The sequence below is a fragment of the Oryzias melastigma genome, linkage group LG21, assembly GCF_002922805.2.
Source record: "Oryzias melastigma strain HK-1 linkage group LG21, ASM292280v2, whole genome shotgun sequence".
NCBI lineage: Eukaryota > Metazoa > Chordata > Actinopteri > Beloniformes > Adrianichthyidae > Oryzias > Oryzias melastigma.
In genome coordinates this window covers 10,072,145-10,088,390 of record NC_050532.1, presented here as the reverse complement: position 1 = coordinate 10,088,390, position 16,246 = coordinate 10,072,145, and the positions used below count along the sequence as shown (strand labels likewise).

General features: G+C 37.9%; 1 protein-coding gene across 5 annotated transcripts in view; it reads right to left on the bottom strand.

Annotated features, from left to right (window-relative positions):
* Nucleotides 1-16,246, bottom strand: part of gulp1a (GULP PTB domain containing engulfment adaptor 1a) — a 101,392-nt gene that overhangs the window by 51,095 nt on the left and 34,051 nt on the right. For 4 of the 5 annotated variants that reach the window (XM_036209594.1, XM_024286997.2, XM_036209596.1 and 1 more), the window contains exon 2: nt 10,184-10,269. The gene's annotated coding sequence lies outside the window, so the exon portion shown is untranslated. Of the gene's footprint in view, nt 1-10,183; nt 10,270-14,251; nt 14,379-16,246 lie in introns of those variants that run through there. The other variant, XM_036209591.1, reaches the window with a different exon arrangement.

Below are 16,246 nucleotides of genomic sequence, written 5' to 3'. Positions count from 1 at the left end.
GTCCTAAAAAAAAATTGCTAAAATTGTGTAAAAGACCTGAGCTTCCCGATTACATGCAACTGCAGCATCATCTATTAAACATGACTGTTGGGATTTACCCTCAACTTTTTGTTAGTGGTGTGTCAAAAAAGCAGAAATCGGTTGAGATGCAAGAAGATTATTTATTCAGGTATTTTAAGGTTTGATTAGAGGAGACTTCACATTATGGATTAGTCATAAATCAAAACTTTCAGTTAAACTATCAATTGATGCCAACCTGCAACTTTCTTTCTGAAAAAATAATTAAAGACCACAAGTGTCATGAGTCTGCAGCTGCGTGAATTAAACTCTAAAAGGCTTTGATTATTAAATGAAAACAAAAAAAGTTCATTAAAACAAAGAACTGATACGTGAAGAAGCAAAGAAAACCTAAAAACAGGTAAAAAAAAAAATTTAAAAAGTCTTTAAAAACTGAGACTAACGACTTACTAAAACCGTCAAATTTCACAAACACGCCGATAAATAACGTGACTGAAAGAGCTGAAGTGACTGAATTAGAACTCTGTGCGGTCATGACACACAGGAAACAAAAACACAAAAATCTAAACACAAAAACATGATGGAAAAAAGTGACAATGAAGACAGAAAAATCCTCATAAAAAGACCTTGAAAATGAAAAGTCGAAAGGGCTGCAACAGTGGCCTTGATGAGACACCAGAGGAGAAAAGATGTTTCCTCGTGTGTGAGCGGTTTAGAGTCTCTATCAAAAGAGAATGAACAGCGCTATTATTATAGCTATCAAACATTGTACATGCAAGTCTTTGAATGATACAGATTCAAGAACAACTTGGACTACACACAGTAAGTTATTGATATTGAGAAATACAGCATTTGTTTCACCTCATAGGTTTTCAGAATAAGGAGGCATATTGGGGTGATAGACACTCACCATTATGTTTTCCACATAATGGTCTCACTGTGTACAGTGTGTGCCTTACTTATTGGAAACAAAACCAAAAAATATAAAACCTTTTCAATGTGGCATCAGTTTCAACATTATAAAAAGCTGATTTAATCAGTAAGTCATTCTAAGTTCATAAACAGCCACAAAAACGCATCATCGCATGACGAAAGTGCAGCACCACCTGGCCATGGCACACCTTCAGGTTTGTAGTAGATGTTGCAGGTGAACTTAGTGTGTCTAAAAGTGTCATCAGCAAACTTTTATCAAGTCTCAGAACTGCTGGTAAAGTTTGTGACAGACCCAGGAGTGGACAGTGGACAGCCCCAAAACATCACTGCTCTAGAGGAGATCTGCATGGACTAAAGGACCAAAATTCCAGCAACCTTGTGAAGACTTGCAGAAAACGTTTGCTGTCATTACAAACAAAAGGGTATATAAAAAAGTATTGAGCTGAACTTTTGCTATTGACCAAATACTTATTTTCCACCATAATTTAAGAGTAAATTCTTTAAAAATCAGACGATGTGATTTTCAAGATTTTTTTTTTCCTTATTTTGTCATTGTTAGGGTAAACCCATAATGAAAATCACAGGCCACTCATCTTTTTAAGTGGGAGAACTTGCATGATTGGTGGTTGAGAATACTTTTTTTTGCCGCTCTGTACCTCAAGTACATCATATAACCCATCATCATCCCCCAAATCCACCAGCACATCCCCAACTTTCTGTTCATGGATGATAATATTCCACCACATGGTGCCAGGATTGTCATAGCTGGACTTCAGGAAGTCAGAGTGCCTCATCTGGTAAAGCCGGCACCTCGTCCCTGACCTGAACCCATAGAGCACGTCAGGGACCAGCTGAAGCAGAGACTGGATGATCGTACCTGACCCCCAAGTGACCTGGCAGAACTGCATGTGGCACTTGTGAAAGAGTGGAACTCCTCAAAACAACATCACGAGGTTATTTAGGAGCACTAGACATCACTGTTAAGGGAAATTGCAGAAATACCTGCTACTGACATGGTGAGTTTTTAGTTTGAAGATTGTTTTTCTTATTAATTTATTGGTAATATCAAGGGAACTTATTCGCATTTTGTTAAAATTTAGGCTGTTGTCTAAAGTAACCTTGAAAATCAGCCAAAAAATGCTTTTCCTACCATAAATAAAGAAATCTTCAAGAAAACTGTCGTAAAGAACCAGGATGTATTTTTTTTCTAAACTGACTAATGAACATCCCATACATCGACATGCAAACCGCTCATTATTAGACATTCAGTATGCGACTCAGAACATTTCAATTCCCTCTGAACCTCCAGTTTCCCTGCAGTCGAGCAGCTTCTTTCACGGCTCTGCCATTCACAGAAAGGGAACCTCAGAAGAATCATGGGAAATAAAATGTCTGACTTTGACTCAAACTCACTTCTGCAACCACAGTAACACTCACTGATAACAAGATGCAGGTAGTGAAAAGAAATCCATTCATTTTCCCTGGTTGACTGTGATGTGTGCTTTTCTGTGCTGGCTCCGACTGCAGCCGTCTGCTGGCAGGAGCACATTTACACCCGCTGCAATCTTTTCTTGTTTGCTCGACCAGGGAGCAGCCGGGCTAAAAGCCGAGTCCTTTCATGTCCGAAGCTTCCTCAGAAACATTCACCTTAGGACTCTGGTAGGGTTTCATTGCAATATTCAGAGAAAGTCTGCCGTCTTCAGCTCCATTTCTACTGTTTGTTTTTACACAAAGTATAGCAAGCAGGTTTAAAAAAAAAAACCTTCCCTCTGCTGCTTTGAAAGTCTTAATAAAAACCAAAATATTATGCTACCGCTTTGCTGCAACAAACCTCTTGGACTGGTTTAGTTATTCCTTTGTGAGAATTACAAGTGTTTTCAACAAATATTTACTGTAAAACCAAATCATGAGTCATAACAGTATGAGAATGAGGGCATAGTATTTACAAGCTGTGTTTAAGAACCACCGATGTTCTGAAGGCTGTAAAAACATGTCTTTTTAGTTTCTTTATTAATCCCAGAAGGCTCTACTGTAAACAAACCTGTGACACGAAGCTAAAAACTATAGAAAAAACAAAAATTCCCTCAGCCTGTGTATGGAAGTGTTTTTAGTGCACACAAAACAAACATTCGGCGATGCCAACTACATTTGACAAGCCAGTTTTCTTTATGCTTAACTCACAAGACACAGATGGAAGGTGATACAGAACAGCTGCAGGAGGTAAGGCTGTTTGTGTGTGCGTCAAGTGTGTGGTATCTCAGGAACACACTAATACAACACTTTGCTTTGGATTTTCTCCTCTGGAAACTCTGAGTCCATGTTTTGACATCTCATTGTTCACACGTCAGGTCTAAGAGTTCATGAACCCCAGGATTTAGTTTAATCGTTTTACTAAGGAATAAAAAGAACAAAAAACAATGGATTTCAGAGCGAGTACTTCTCAATGAATTATGATCATTGACAGCATAAGAGAGCTGGACCGAGCAAGTGTGATGTTATCCATTCAAAAATGGCCCAAACTAAATGAAGTAAATGCAGTCGCCATTTCTTCATGATATGAAAAAGTTGATTTTAGAAATTTCATTTAGAAGTTATTCACAGTATGTGGGGTCAATAGTTGTTAACGTATGAGAGGGGGGTTGTAGGGATGCGACAATACAGTTTGCTCATGGTTCAATACGTATTGAACAAAAAAAAAAACTGAAATCCTACTATTCTACAGGTTATGATTTCTTTTGCAAACAAACAACATAACAAATAAATCCGATTTTTTTTCAAGTGCACTGCTTTTGGCACTTATTGCAGAATCACACTTGAATAGAACTCTTGTAAACATCACAACTTGTATACAATTAATCAAATGTAAAAGTGCTTCAGTCCTCAATACTGGTAAACATGAATATAATAAACTCCTGAAATCTAAGCTGTGCTCTTAAGTCTCGACAGCCTGCACTGCTGCACTCTTAATGTGTCAGTGTGAGAGTCGTTAGATAATGCTCATTTACAGACAGTTAGCTCTCTTTTGCCTGAGAATTCCAGCTGTACGTGGAAAGTTGTGCATTTTTACCAAGTCGTCTTCAATCTCTTGGCGCACTTGTTCACAAAGCACAGGTATATATATTCTTTTCTGTGAAATATGGTACACTATATTGTGGGTCACCCGTCTTCATTAAATGACAAAAGCCTTCATTATCAACCACTGAAAAAAGACTGCAGAGCTTTAGCATTAAACATTCTGATGGAGTCAGATATTTTCATGTGTTTATCTGAGGTAACACTAAGTCTTTTAAAACATATCTGTGATGTTCTGATCGTGTTACCTGCTTAGTTTTTAAACTTTTAGATGGTGACAGGGCTGGGTGATGACGTCAGAGATGGGCGGTCATGTTGGACATGTTTCCCCGCATTGTACGAAATAGAGATGAGGCAAAGACAGTGTACATCTGCAGACAGTGTACTTCTTGTGACGCATTTCACTCCCCGATCATCATTTTCGACGGCGAACCCTAGATGTCTTCACACCGCAGGTTTTAGTGTTGGGGGTACGCACATTTGCAGAGACTCCCCACTGAAAGGAGCCACCCGAACGCACGCCAACGCAGCCAGTGCGCGAGCTCGTTGCTGGCGACAGAACTAATGCATTGCCCCCTCCAGCTATGACTGTCTCCGTTGTGGCATTTAGCTAAATGCTATTGTTTTTAGCATTTGGGCTCCACCTCCCAGGGGAGAGGCAGAGTATTCAACGTGAGATCACATCACTATTATTGAGGCATCAGATTGGTCCATTTATATATTGAATAACTTGCACTACAGAAAAAAAATAGAATGGATTGGCAAGAAAGTGTTATCTGAAGGTAGCAGAACAAGAATGGCTGCTCTGACAAATACAATGAATGAGTAACAGCTGGTTTTTCCTCAATAGAATTCTATGGGATTCTGACTTGTTCGAACCAGTGAGTATTTCCTATTTGGAGCGCAAGAGGGGAGGGGTCACTCAGTCCACTTAAATGCTTATGATAAACATTATTTAAGGTCATAAATCTACAAATGATTCCATCTTACAGACTATGTTAAGTGGTGTTGTAGAAGTATGAGTATAGAAGAGACAGCCCTTCCTGCCAAGAACACATTTCACATGAATCTCTGAATCCAAACGTCTTTAAATCCATAGAAAAAGACCCAATTTTATGTTTTTTTGTGCAGCCGCTTGACTGTGAGAAAGAATTGTGCAGGATGGAAACAGAATGACTTCTACAACGCTAACACTGTCAAACTCAACAACAAAAAAAACAAAAAAAGAGTTTATTGATCACAAAATAACAGCAGAACAAGTGAAAATGCAGGAAAAAGAGGGTGAAAGAAGTTGGGGCATGTGCTGTGTAGCTGTCAGATTATGCTGGAGGGATCAGATTGGTTGCAACCAGCAAGAAAAGCAAAGCAGCGTGCAACTACACAGAACTACCAAGGCTTTAGAGCAGAAGTCCTCCAGCAGCTCTCATATGGCTTTCCCCAGTCTTTAATTAAAGGTCTCCATAAATGTGTCTGCTTTAGACACACTATTAGTTTTGGAATTCCCTTAACGTTTCTCTTGTTTACTTACAGTGTTGGAACATCGTGAACGAGGGTTTAATTTTCTAAAACTAGGAATTATTGATTTGGCTGCAAGCGCCATCATTAGAGTTGGGTTTGATTTTGTGGCGTGAGCTTTGATGGAGAAAGCAAGCACAGCTGGAGAGAAGCATGCAGAAGGACTAGAAAACACTGTTAAGGCAACAACCAGAAATAGGGGATTTAAGCTAATAAACCAGACTAAAAACATAGAGAAAACACTAGATATACATCTGGAAAAGGAAAAATGAAGTATATCTTAGAAAGTACATTTACACAAAAAGGAAGAAGAAAAGCCTTTGATTATTTTCACGCTCCCTACCTTTAAAAATCTGTATACGACTCTGTAAAGGAGATCTCTTGCAGCACAAAAGAGTAAACAGCAGAGAGCTGCGCCCGATAAGACGTAGATATTACTTTTAAATGTCAAATACCTGCAGAGATGATTCATATTCAACGGAACTGCACCCTTAACCGCTCTGACACGCTCATAAGTCTTAAAGAAGGATCCCAGCACTTATGCACCAAATCCACCTGGATGACCTTTAATCTAAACCCCTGTTACCGCGTGATAACACATTCCCACCTCAAACACAACTTTGGTCAAACTCATTTGAAAAATATCTACTTTACAGTCAGAAACGCTTTCGACAGTAAGAAGCACACACTGCAGTCTATAATTGAATGTTTTATGGACCTGCCAGGTCACGTTAACCCTCATGGTCTCATGAATGAGAGGAAGGTAAGTGACTTGGAAAAAACGATCACACAAGAACTCCTTTTACAGTATTGGACAGGTGAACAGGCCACAACACTCAAACCCTCAAAATATTGTGAGAAAAGTATTGAGTTCATTTTCTTATCACTTTTTCTTAATCCAAAACACGATTGATCTATTGAAAACTTTCAATAACAATAACTTTTTTAAATGCTCAAAAGGTAACACAACACAGCAGGACATTTGGAGGGTGACTTTACTCTCAGTCCAGATTTTAAAAATGCAAAATACAAAGGGGGCGGGGCAATGGGGGGCAGGCTGAGCAAGGGAGGTGTGGTTTGGATCTGTGATTGATAGTGGTAATGTACAGTACGGAGAGTGGTACCGAGCAAAGTGATGCCAGTACCACAGAACTTTCTGTGGCGGTTGAGGATTTTTCTCCTCCACCTTCTCCCGGGGCAGAACCAGAACCTTATTGTTTCCAGACGCTGTTGATGAATTACAAAATTCAACTTTACTACCTCAATTAAACCTCTAGGAGGAAGCACCGGACGGTTTTAGACTATAAGTTCAGGAATTAACCCTTTAACATCGGAGTTGATCGTGTTAACGGTTGAAAAGTTACAATATGTTAAACATTTTGTGTTTAAGCATCACTGACGACGCCTCAGGTGTTAAAGGGTTAAAAAAGCTTATTTTAAATGATCAAATAATAAAACCAACAGTCAGCACTTTTAAAGCCCCATTAGTACAGGTATACAGCCAAAAAATAAAGTTGATTTACTGCTTAGTTACCATAAAGTTGAAGGTACAATAAACACCTTAACTTTGACAAAAGTAGTTATCGTAAAATATATATGAATAGAGAAAAAAAAAGCTATAAATAAAGGAAAAAAACATGAAACCAATAGACATTGAATGTCGATGCAAATAAAACAATTTTTTGTTGTAAATAAATCTAAAAAAGCATGAATATTAATTCATTTCATCTTCTTGACCGCTTTGTCCCTTTCGGGGTCGCGGGAAGCATGAATATGTATATTTTAATTCCATACTTATTGTATAATTTAGCAATGTTTATTAAACAAACACTTCTATGTTGCCTTAGTGTCATATTAAATAGAAATAGTGTATTACAAATAGCATATTAAAAAAAGATGAGAAGTTAATCTTGAAATTAAGGTGTGGAAAATTCATGATTTTCTCTCCAAATGAATGAACTCCTCTAAGACAGAAAGCTTGGTATAGAGTTTTCCTCACAGAGGGTTTAGTCACAATTACCTCTCCTTGTTATTAAAAGCTAATCACTAGAAAATCCTGCCTGCTTGTTCTGTATCTTTAGCATAGACCTGCTAATTTTATAAAGCTGTTTCTTATATGGCTGAAACTGTTGGCAAATAAAATTCAAGTAAAACACTGTTTTTAACAACCTGGTTTGTGTGTGGGGTTTCTTTTAACCGGTAAATATGTCATACATTTAGTTATAACAGCATTAAAATGGAAAAGGATTTACAAGGTGTATTTATTTTTAAAAGTTGCAGCTGAACCCGGTCTACTAAATGTCACGAGAAATCCACAGGTGTGATATTGGAAACCAGTGGTTGAACTTGTATGAAACGGCCCAGCAGTTTTCTAGCAACCCAATGAAAAAGGTCAATATGTACCTCTGCATCGTATGGGATTCAGGTGGAACAGGGTGTTTTAGAAAGTGTGAGGTATAAAATAAACATTGATCATCAGGCTACAACACTTAAACCGATATATGGGACAGTTGGTACTGGGCTGCTGAGAACAAAAACACGACCTACAACTTTTTAAAAAAAATACCAGCAAAAAGGGCCATACCATAAAAATTCTACTTTTTGAGGTTTTAAGTGCATTATTCTGTTGATTCCTCTCTATAAAGAACCCCAAAGTGGTATTTTGATCCGTTCATGCATTTAAGAGTAATCCTCTAAAAACTTGCGCTATGTGCAGCAGTCCCTCCTGTATCCACAAAAACAAGTGGTTGGCATCGTGCTGACGTAAGCACGATGCCAACCGCCCCCTCCAGTAAAAATCTGTGCCGCAAGCTCCACCCCCAGACTACAACAAACACACACCCACTTTCTCCACGGATTATGGTTCCAAGGTAGTTATCCCATACCAGAATGTGTATCCTGGCAGGGGATAAGTACCTTGGAACCACAGCTGTACCAGGAACCGGTCTCGGATCCATCTTTCGAGGTGGTCTCGGTTTGTTTCCAGCTGGGCTCAACTTTGGTTCGCTCTGAGATTCCTCAGTCTGAATACGAAACAAACCAAGAGCGGAACAAACTGAACCAAAACGGCCACCGTACGGTAACTCAATAAAATGTGGTCGAATTAATTCAGGCTCAATAAAACAATTTTTAACATGATCCACATTGATTCTTCCAACAATCTTCAGGTCACAACCACTTATTAGCTTGTGTATCTGTAGCATCTCCAGTAACCGTCATGCAGGATTCCTCCGCGGTACCAAAGCAGCAGTAAAAAGTGTTGAATACAGACACTCAAAATGCATCAGCAAAATAAAACGTTTGAATAAGTGGAAAATCCTGTTGTTTGCACATCCATCTCTCTCTTCTGTTTTGACCCGCCCCCATTACTGCTGGTAAATGACTGAATGGATCTTTAGTCACATGGTTTTGTTTACAAAGTTTGGTCACGCTGAGAAGGCTCATTGACCGTCTATGGGCAGGCTCAAGGATGACGTTGTGAAATGGGCGGGACCGACAAGGAGCAAAAGGCGGAGCCTCACAGTTTGAGTCGTTTTACTTCCGTGTATTAAAACGCTCCACAAAAATGACTCATATTTCATAAATTATTTGTTTTACAGTGTTCTGAAGGTAAGACATGATTATATATTTGGATATGGTTTACTCTGAAAGGCTTCTGAAAGGCATCGCACCTTGAAAGTCAAACAAAGCTGAAGTTCGCGTCTGATTTTTAAAGCCACTTATTTTGATCTTGGGTTAGGGGAAAATCTATATCACACTTTAATGGTTCCTGCACAAAATCTAGAGTACAAATAAAGTTTAAGGCATCTGCAGATATTTCATCTGAAGATAGACTTTACTGTCAAAAGTTGAGAAAAGGGAAGTTAAAACGGAAGTTCATTCAGTGACTCAGACGTGTAGAAACGAGTGTTACCGCAGGTCTTTCCATCAGACTGGACAACTCATCAGTTCGATCAGGTCATCAAAATGTACGCAATTATTTATGCATCATTTTACTTATTTTGTGGTTTGATCAGATATCTGGTGAGCTGTAATTGTACTATCACTTGTTTTTATCTTTGAGCAGCTGTAATGAAAAGTTAATTTTTCCCAGTGAGATCAATTCAAAATGGAAAAAATAAAAATCAGACACTCACTACAGCCTTGTGCAGGTCAATCTAAATACATAAATGTTGTCTGTCATCAAACTGATCTGTGGCCTGAAAAAGGTTGGGGACTGCTGATCTACATAAACACTACTGCAAGAATACAAGGAGGTTCTTTAAACTATTTCATGTTCTCCATAGACAAAGAACAAGTTATTCTCATCTTTGAGAATTTGAATGACCCTTCAAAAACCCCAGACGGCTGTCAAAAAAAGTCCATGTAAGAAAACAATAATCTCATGTTTATTTGTTGAAATGAATGCTCAACAGTAACCCCTCTTCAGGTTCATCACAAAAAATTCAAGCATACAAAAGATAAACGGCGGCACAATAATGAACTGTTCTTTAATCTAACTAATGTAAAACCCATCCCTTTAAAAATAAATAGCTACTGTGGCTTTGTGTTTGTCAGAGTGAATCAGACAACAGCACAACTTTACTTTCACGCTAAAACAAACAATTTGCCAGGCGGCTCTGAAGTGAGACCAAAGGGATATTACCGTTACTGTGGACTGCTGATGTTCAGGTGTGATGTTTGTGCTGTAGTCATTTAGAGGTCGATCGTCTCTCATTAGTGTGGCATCCTCTGTGGAGACAAGAAAAAAGAAGAGAAGGAACATGAAAACAGATGCTTTTGCAAATGATCCTATGCCAGCCCGTGATCTGGTCTGACTGCATTAGGTCATTAAAAAAACGAAAAACTATTCATCTTTTGACCAACTATTTATAAAAGGAACAAGAAATGGTGGTGGGAGGGGGGTCGTATTGCAGCTGCGGATGTACATCTTTTACTGCCTGGATCTACCCGCATTTAATTGACCCGCCTCACTGACAGGTGGAGGAAAATTGAAGCTTAGATTAAAAGAAGAGACACAACCTTTGCTAACGCAGCAAGTTCTGTTGAGGAGAAACCAGAAAAATATGGCACATGCCTGGAAATCTGTCTAAAAAGCCAAATGGACACATTTAAATAATAAAAAATGTAATGTGTAGGATTGTCAAAAAGCGAACGCTGACATTTTTCAGCTTGGAAAAAGAAAAAAAACTTTGAATTTAAAAGTTTTTCCAAGAGTTTGATCTTCAAACACACATTTATTGCTTTACCCAATCAAATGAATACCCAAGTGTGATATGTGGATTTAACTGTCAGTGTTTATTAATGCTTCAAAGAAAGTAAACAAACACATTGATCAATTCTTTGTAAATAAAGTAATGAAAAAAAAACAGAAAATCGATGATAAGCTTCATCCACAAAGCAGTCAGATAAGTAAAGGTTGGCCATTTAAAGGCTTGTCAATGTGCCTTTTTTAGACAAATGCGTATGTACAGCTTCACTTTAAAAGAGGGGAAAACTCAATATTAAATTGGGTTCTTTCCAAAACTGAGAAACTTTGTGTTTGATGTCACCTTACGCTGGCGCCGTTTTCTTGAAAGGGCTTGAAGAATTGGTGGGAAATGTTATTTAGAGATAGATGTAAAAGGCAAAGAGCTTGGAAGGCGTTTCATCAAAAGTGAAGTGGGTCACATATGAATGCAAGTATGAAGTCAGACAAACATCAACTTTAAAAATAAATAAATAAATAAATAAAATAAAAAAAGGCTGATCGGGTCTGGCTGAAGTCATCTTGTTCAGCTGTTTAAAAGAAATCGTTTTAAGATTCTGAAAGCAAGATGAGGAAAAGGCTATACTTGAGTCTTGAGGACTAGAAGGCAACATGTTACTTTACAGCAGAGCTGAACATTTACTTCATAATTCAAGTGCTATCTATGCTGTTTAGCTAACTGACCCATTTACCAGCTATGAAAACATAAAAATTCTCTTAAATACTTGCTTTTGAGTAGATGCAAAATTAAGGTAATTTTAGAGCGCACGTGGTTTGATGCATGTTTGCTCAAAAAGGCTTCAAAAGGTGACTAAAACCTCAATCACAACTGCCATTCCACTATGCAGGTAAAAAAAGACAAACTTGTAAAGATAATACAAGTGGAATATCAAAGTCCTTGGCCACGTGGTGATCCTGTAGAGCCAACATGTTCATGCACATTTTTTTTTTTTTTTTTTTTTTTTTTTTTACAGGAAAGCCGTTCACAACAGGCTGTAGGAAACACCTATTCAACATGTACATTTTAGGCGTGTGTACTAATACTTTACGATACCACACGCACAACAATTGTACGTTCCATTTTCATGACGTTCCTTACGGTGGCCATTTGAGCGTCAAGCGAACTGCAAGGCACACCTGTGTTCTCTTTGAGATGTGGCCGCTCATGTCTGCAACCCTCCACAAAACCCACAGCACCCATACAGGTCAGCCCCCTGGTACAGGTGCACGTGACCACGGGTTAAAGTGACTGTGCTGGTGGGTTTATTAGTAGACAAGAACAAAAGCAGGACAGCCTGACAGAGTTGTTTACCATTCTGTGGGGTTGTATGAATGTTACCAGGTGGCATGAAGGAAAAAACAATGAGAATAAAAAAATGTCAACGTTATTTTTGTGTTTTCTTGTTCTTACAGGAATAAATAAGTCTTGCTGAAGAAGAGAAGACTATGTGGTTAGTGGTAGCATATAACGGATGATGGAACGGTAAAACAGCCCCATACCATCACACTACTGCCACCATTTCTGTTTGATAGTAAATTTATCTCCTTAGAAATTCAGCTTTATTCTAACAAACACTAGATTGAGATGCAAACAAAGCAATCCTAAAAACCTGATGCAACCACAGCAGGTGTGGAAACAAAATTAAGTTAACTACTATTTTCTATGTGAATTTTTGCTCGTTTGTAGCAAAAAAAAAAAACGTGTTTTATAGAGAGAGAGAAATTGAATCATGGATGACCCCTGAAGCCCGGAGCCGTGATCAGCTCTTGCTGTTCTCATTAGTGAACATCTGATCACTCCAATCACTGGAAGGCTTCTCGTTGGGAGCAAAGCTCCTCTCACTTCTCGGTGAAGTAAGTGAAGTCCACTGGAATAATCCTCTTTGGCAAATTTTGACTGGGAGGTGGAAAGTTGACTCTTAAAGAAACGAGCTTTGATCTGAATTTTAAAGTCAAGTGGATTTTCTATGGTCTGACATCATTTTGGATTAAGTGGGACTTAAGAGCCCAAAACAGGAACCAGCTCACTGTTACAAAGACAACCAAAAAAAGAAGAACTTCAACAAAAACTGAAAAGAAAAAGTTTCATTTAAAATACAAAATTGTTTAGCCAACTGTTGTTAGTTAACATTCACTGGATAATGTCTCAAAAAAGCATGCAGTTGTAAATAAAATAAAGGGAGACATAGTGGAAGATGTGTATTTGCTTGGAATATGTTATACTCCCATTATAATAATTATATTTCAGATTTCTGAGGTCTAAACTTTCAGGGCTTTTATTTTTGTGTTTTCTGCCTGAGAGTTTCCATCGCAACCGACATGCCGCCTGAACGAGCTAGATAGTCATCCACAATCAGTCGAGTCTGTTGTGGCTTTTGTTGGTTCCTGAAAGCAGAAGCATGCTCGCACCGAAGACATGTCAGAGGCTTCGCACAGAAACGTAGATAACATCATGTGCATCTTAAAGCTCTCCGGCGTAAACACACGACTTACAGAGCGACACAAACAAATGGAGAACGGGCAAGGAGTCCTTCATGAAACAGACTGTAGGAACCTTGGTGAATTGTAGGCATTTAATTACATTTTCAAAAGGACATAAATCTGCTTTAAATCCTACCGACAAAAATTAAAACAGCGTGCACAGACTTCTAAATTATTTATTTAATGGATCATCCATGAAATCTATTTTAATTACCAAATACTTTGTTAAATTGGGTTTTTTTGTGAATATTTGTCACTGTTGAGAGAATACCAATGTTCACTATTAAGCAACAATCTGCAAAAAAATAGATCAAAAAGATGGAGGCGTACACTCTAAACACATGAAAAATGTTGGCTGCAAAAAGGAATTCAGTGGTTCCTGTTTCTTGAGGGAGTTACTTCTAAAAAATAACCTGTCACATTTACAAAGTAGTCACTTCTATTTTTTTTACAATAATTACACTACTCTCTTCTGTTCAAACACTCAAATTTCAGATAAATAAGTCTAGTTTTATAGAATGAAACAAAAAATTGGCTTCCCCAAACTACGGCCCGCGGGCCGGAACGCTTTCTGTACTGGAAACACAGCACAGAAGGATAGGATGACAATGTCTGCAATGCACAATGCAATGTGTAAAGAAAAGACGGTGAGACACAGAAAAGCTACACCATAGAGGACTACTTTACTGCTTTCATAAATTAATCTGATTGAAAAGTTTCTAAATGTGCTATAAAACGTCCAGCGGCACCATGTAATCACTCATTGCCGACTTTCCCCATTTAAACACACAAGTACCCACATCAATGCCAGTTTTGTGCTTTGGAAAAATAAACAGGAATTACTGATGGATTTATGTTTTTAGCACCACTGGTCTGAGTGACCTAGCTTAGTATAGTAAAAAATAATATACACAGGTCTGCTGCATAGGTCCACAAATTATATGTAATGGCTACATAACTGGCTTTCCAGCTCAGGTCCATTACCTGAGCGCTGGTGTGGCTGCAGAATGTTGATACAGAGCGTTCTCGACAGCCATATTTTTGTGGGAAAGGTCGATACCAGGTCTGTAGCAGCCAGATAAACCCTCAGCTTTGCATGAGAAAGAGTAGAAACCCAGCTAAGAAAGAAAACTGATAAAAAAAGCACAGTAAAACACAAAAAGTTTAGATTTCATGCCATTTTTACCATGTTCTGATAGTTTGAACAATTGGTATAGTTTCCATTTAAGCGAGGTAAGCATATTTCTCACAAAAGAAAGGTGTATTAATACTAAACTTAACATGGTAAATGTTTAAAGAACAACATTTTTAACAGTGTTTCGTATTAGTGCTTGGCTCTTACCATTTCTAAATATTAAAGTCCCACTCCAATCCTATTTTAATCTATTGTAAAAGCATTCACAGGGGACTTTTAATTATTTTTTGATTGATATAATTATGTCATTTGAAGGCAAAATTTAAAATTTGTGTCGTTTTCTAAGACATATTTTCCGCAGAGCGGCAGGAATTAATCAGAAATTGGCCTCCGAGTTGTGGGCGGGACCATTGCTGTGGAAGTAAGCCTCAGCTGATATCCCAACATCCTTTATGTTAATCTCTCTCCTGCTACCTTACAACTCATTATGACCCCAAGCTAACATTAGCATAGCAACAATATCAGAGCTATCCAGTTGTACAGTTTTGAGTCAGGTGGCAGTTCAAAAGAGGAAAATGAAGACGTTAATGGATCTCTTTGTCTGTAAGCCGATACATCAGAATGGAGTGCCCATTTCACTTGCTGTGTCGAAAAAAAGAGCTTTTTCAAATCATATTTATTCATCTGCTCCTGATTCATCTCAAGTTGAATAAATAAATACTCAGAAACTGAGTTTTAATCGTAAATTATTTTATACATGCCCTAAATCATGAGAAAACAATACAAGAACATGTACAAAAAAAAATAATAAATAACATTTTCATTGGAGTGTGTCTATGACGAGTTTTCCAGATATAGAGACGATGGTGTTACAAAGTTTAAGATACTTTATTCTTGTAGCTAAAATTTAACTTCTTATGTTTGTTTTTTACCTTTTACTTTACTTTGAATCACTGAAAAAAGAGGGCTTGAGACGTGTCAGGTACAGATTCTAACCTGAACTAAATAATGCATAAATCATTGATTAAAAAAGAAAAGAAAAACATGAAGTCTCAGTGCAGTTGTAAAACCTTTCCACTAAGGTTAATAAATGGCTTCAAATTATATAGAACTTTTCTACCTTGATTAAGGCCTAAGGCATTTTTCAGCTTTGTGCACACACACATTCCCACAACAATGGTAGTTCTGCTCCCATGCAAGGCGTCAACCTATGACCACCGAGAGCAATGTGAGGTTCAGTATCTTGGCCGAAGACTTAGACACAGACAGGAAGGGTAGGAACCAAACTGCAAGGTTGACAACTCTACATCTGTACCATTTCTAAATAACCATCTTCAGAATAAATATAACCTCTAATTAAACTAAAGCCATTGTCTTCCTTCTCTATCCAACATTGTATCTTAGAGTGATGAAATCTCCAACACTATTTTAGGACTAAAATGGCACAACTTATTAGATTGAAATAATAATTAATAAAAGTGCTTCTTGTGTTACTTTTCCCGTTTATACGCATATTCTTAGAGCACTTTTTTATTTAGCCTATTTAGAGCTCACTCTCCACCACACAAACACACACTTGCATGCACACCTATTAATAAATCATTGTCAGATTCACTGCCTTGCCTTAGGACATTTCAACACACAGACTGCAGAGGGACACAATCAAACCACCGACCTTCCAAAACAGCCATGTTGACTCTGGATTTTTCACAAGCATTCAAACTATAACACGCTTTACAAAGGACCTTCACACCTGTGACATCCATTTTTGAAACTATGTAAATGGACACTTTCAATATTCTTGTGCACTGATAACAGAGGGATTTCTTTGAAAATAAACCATT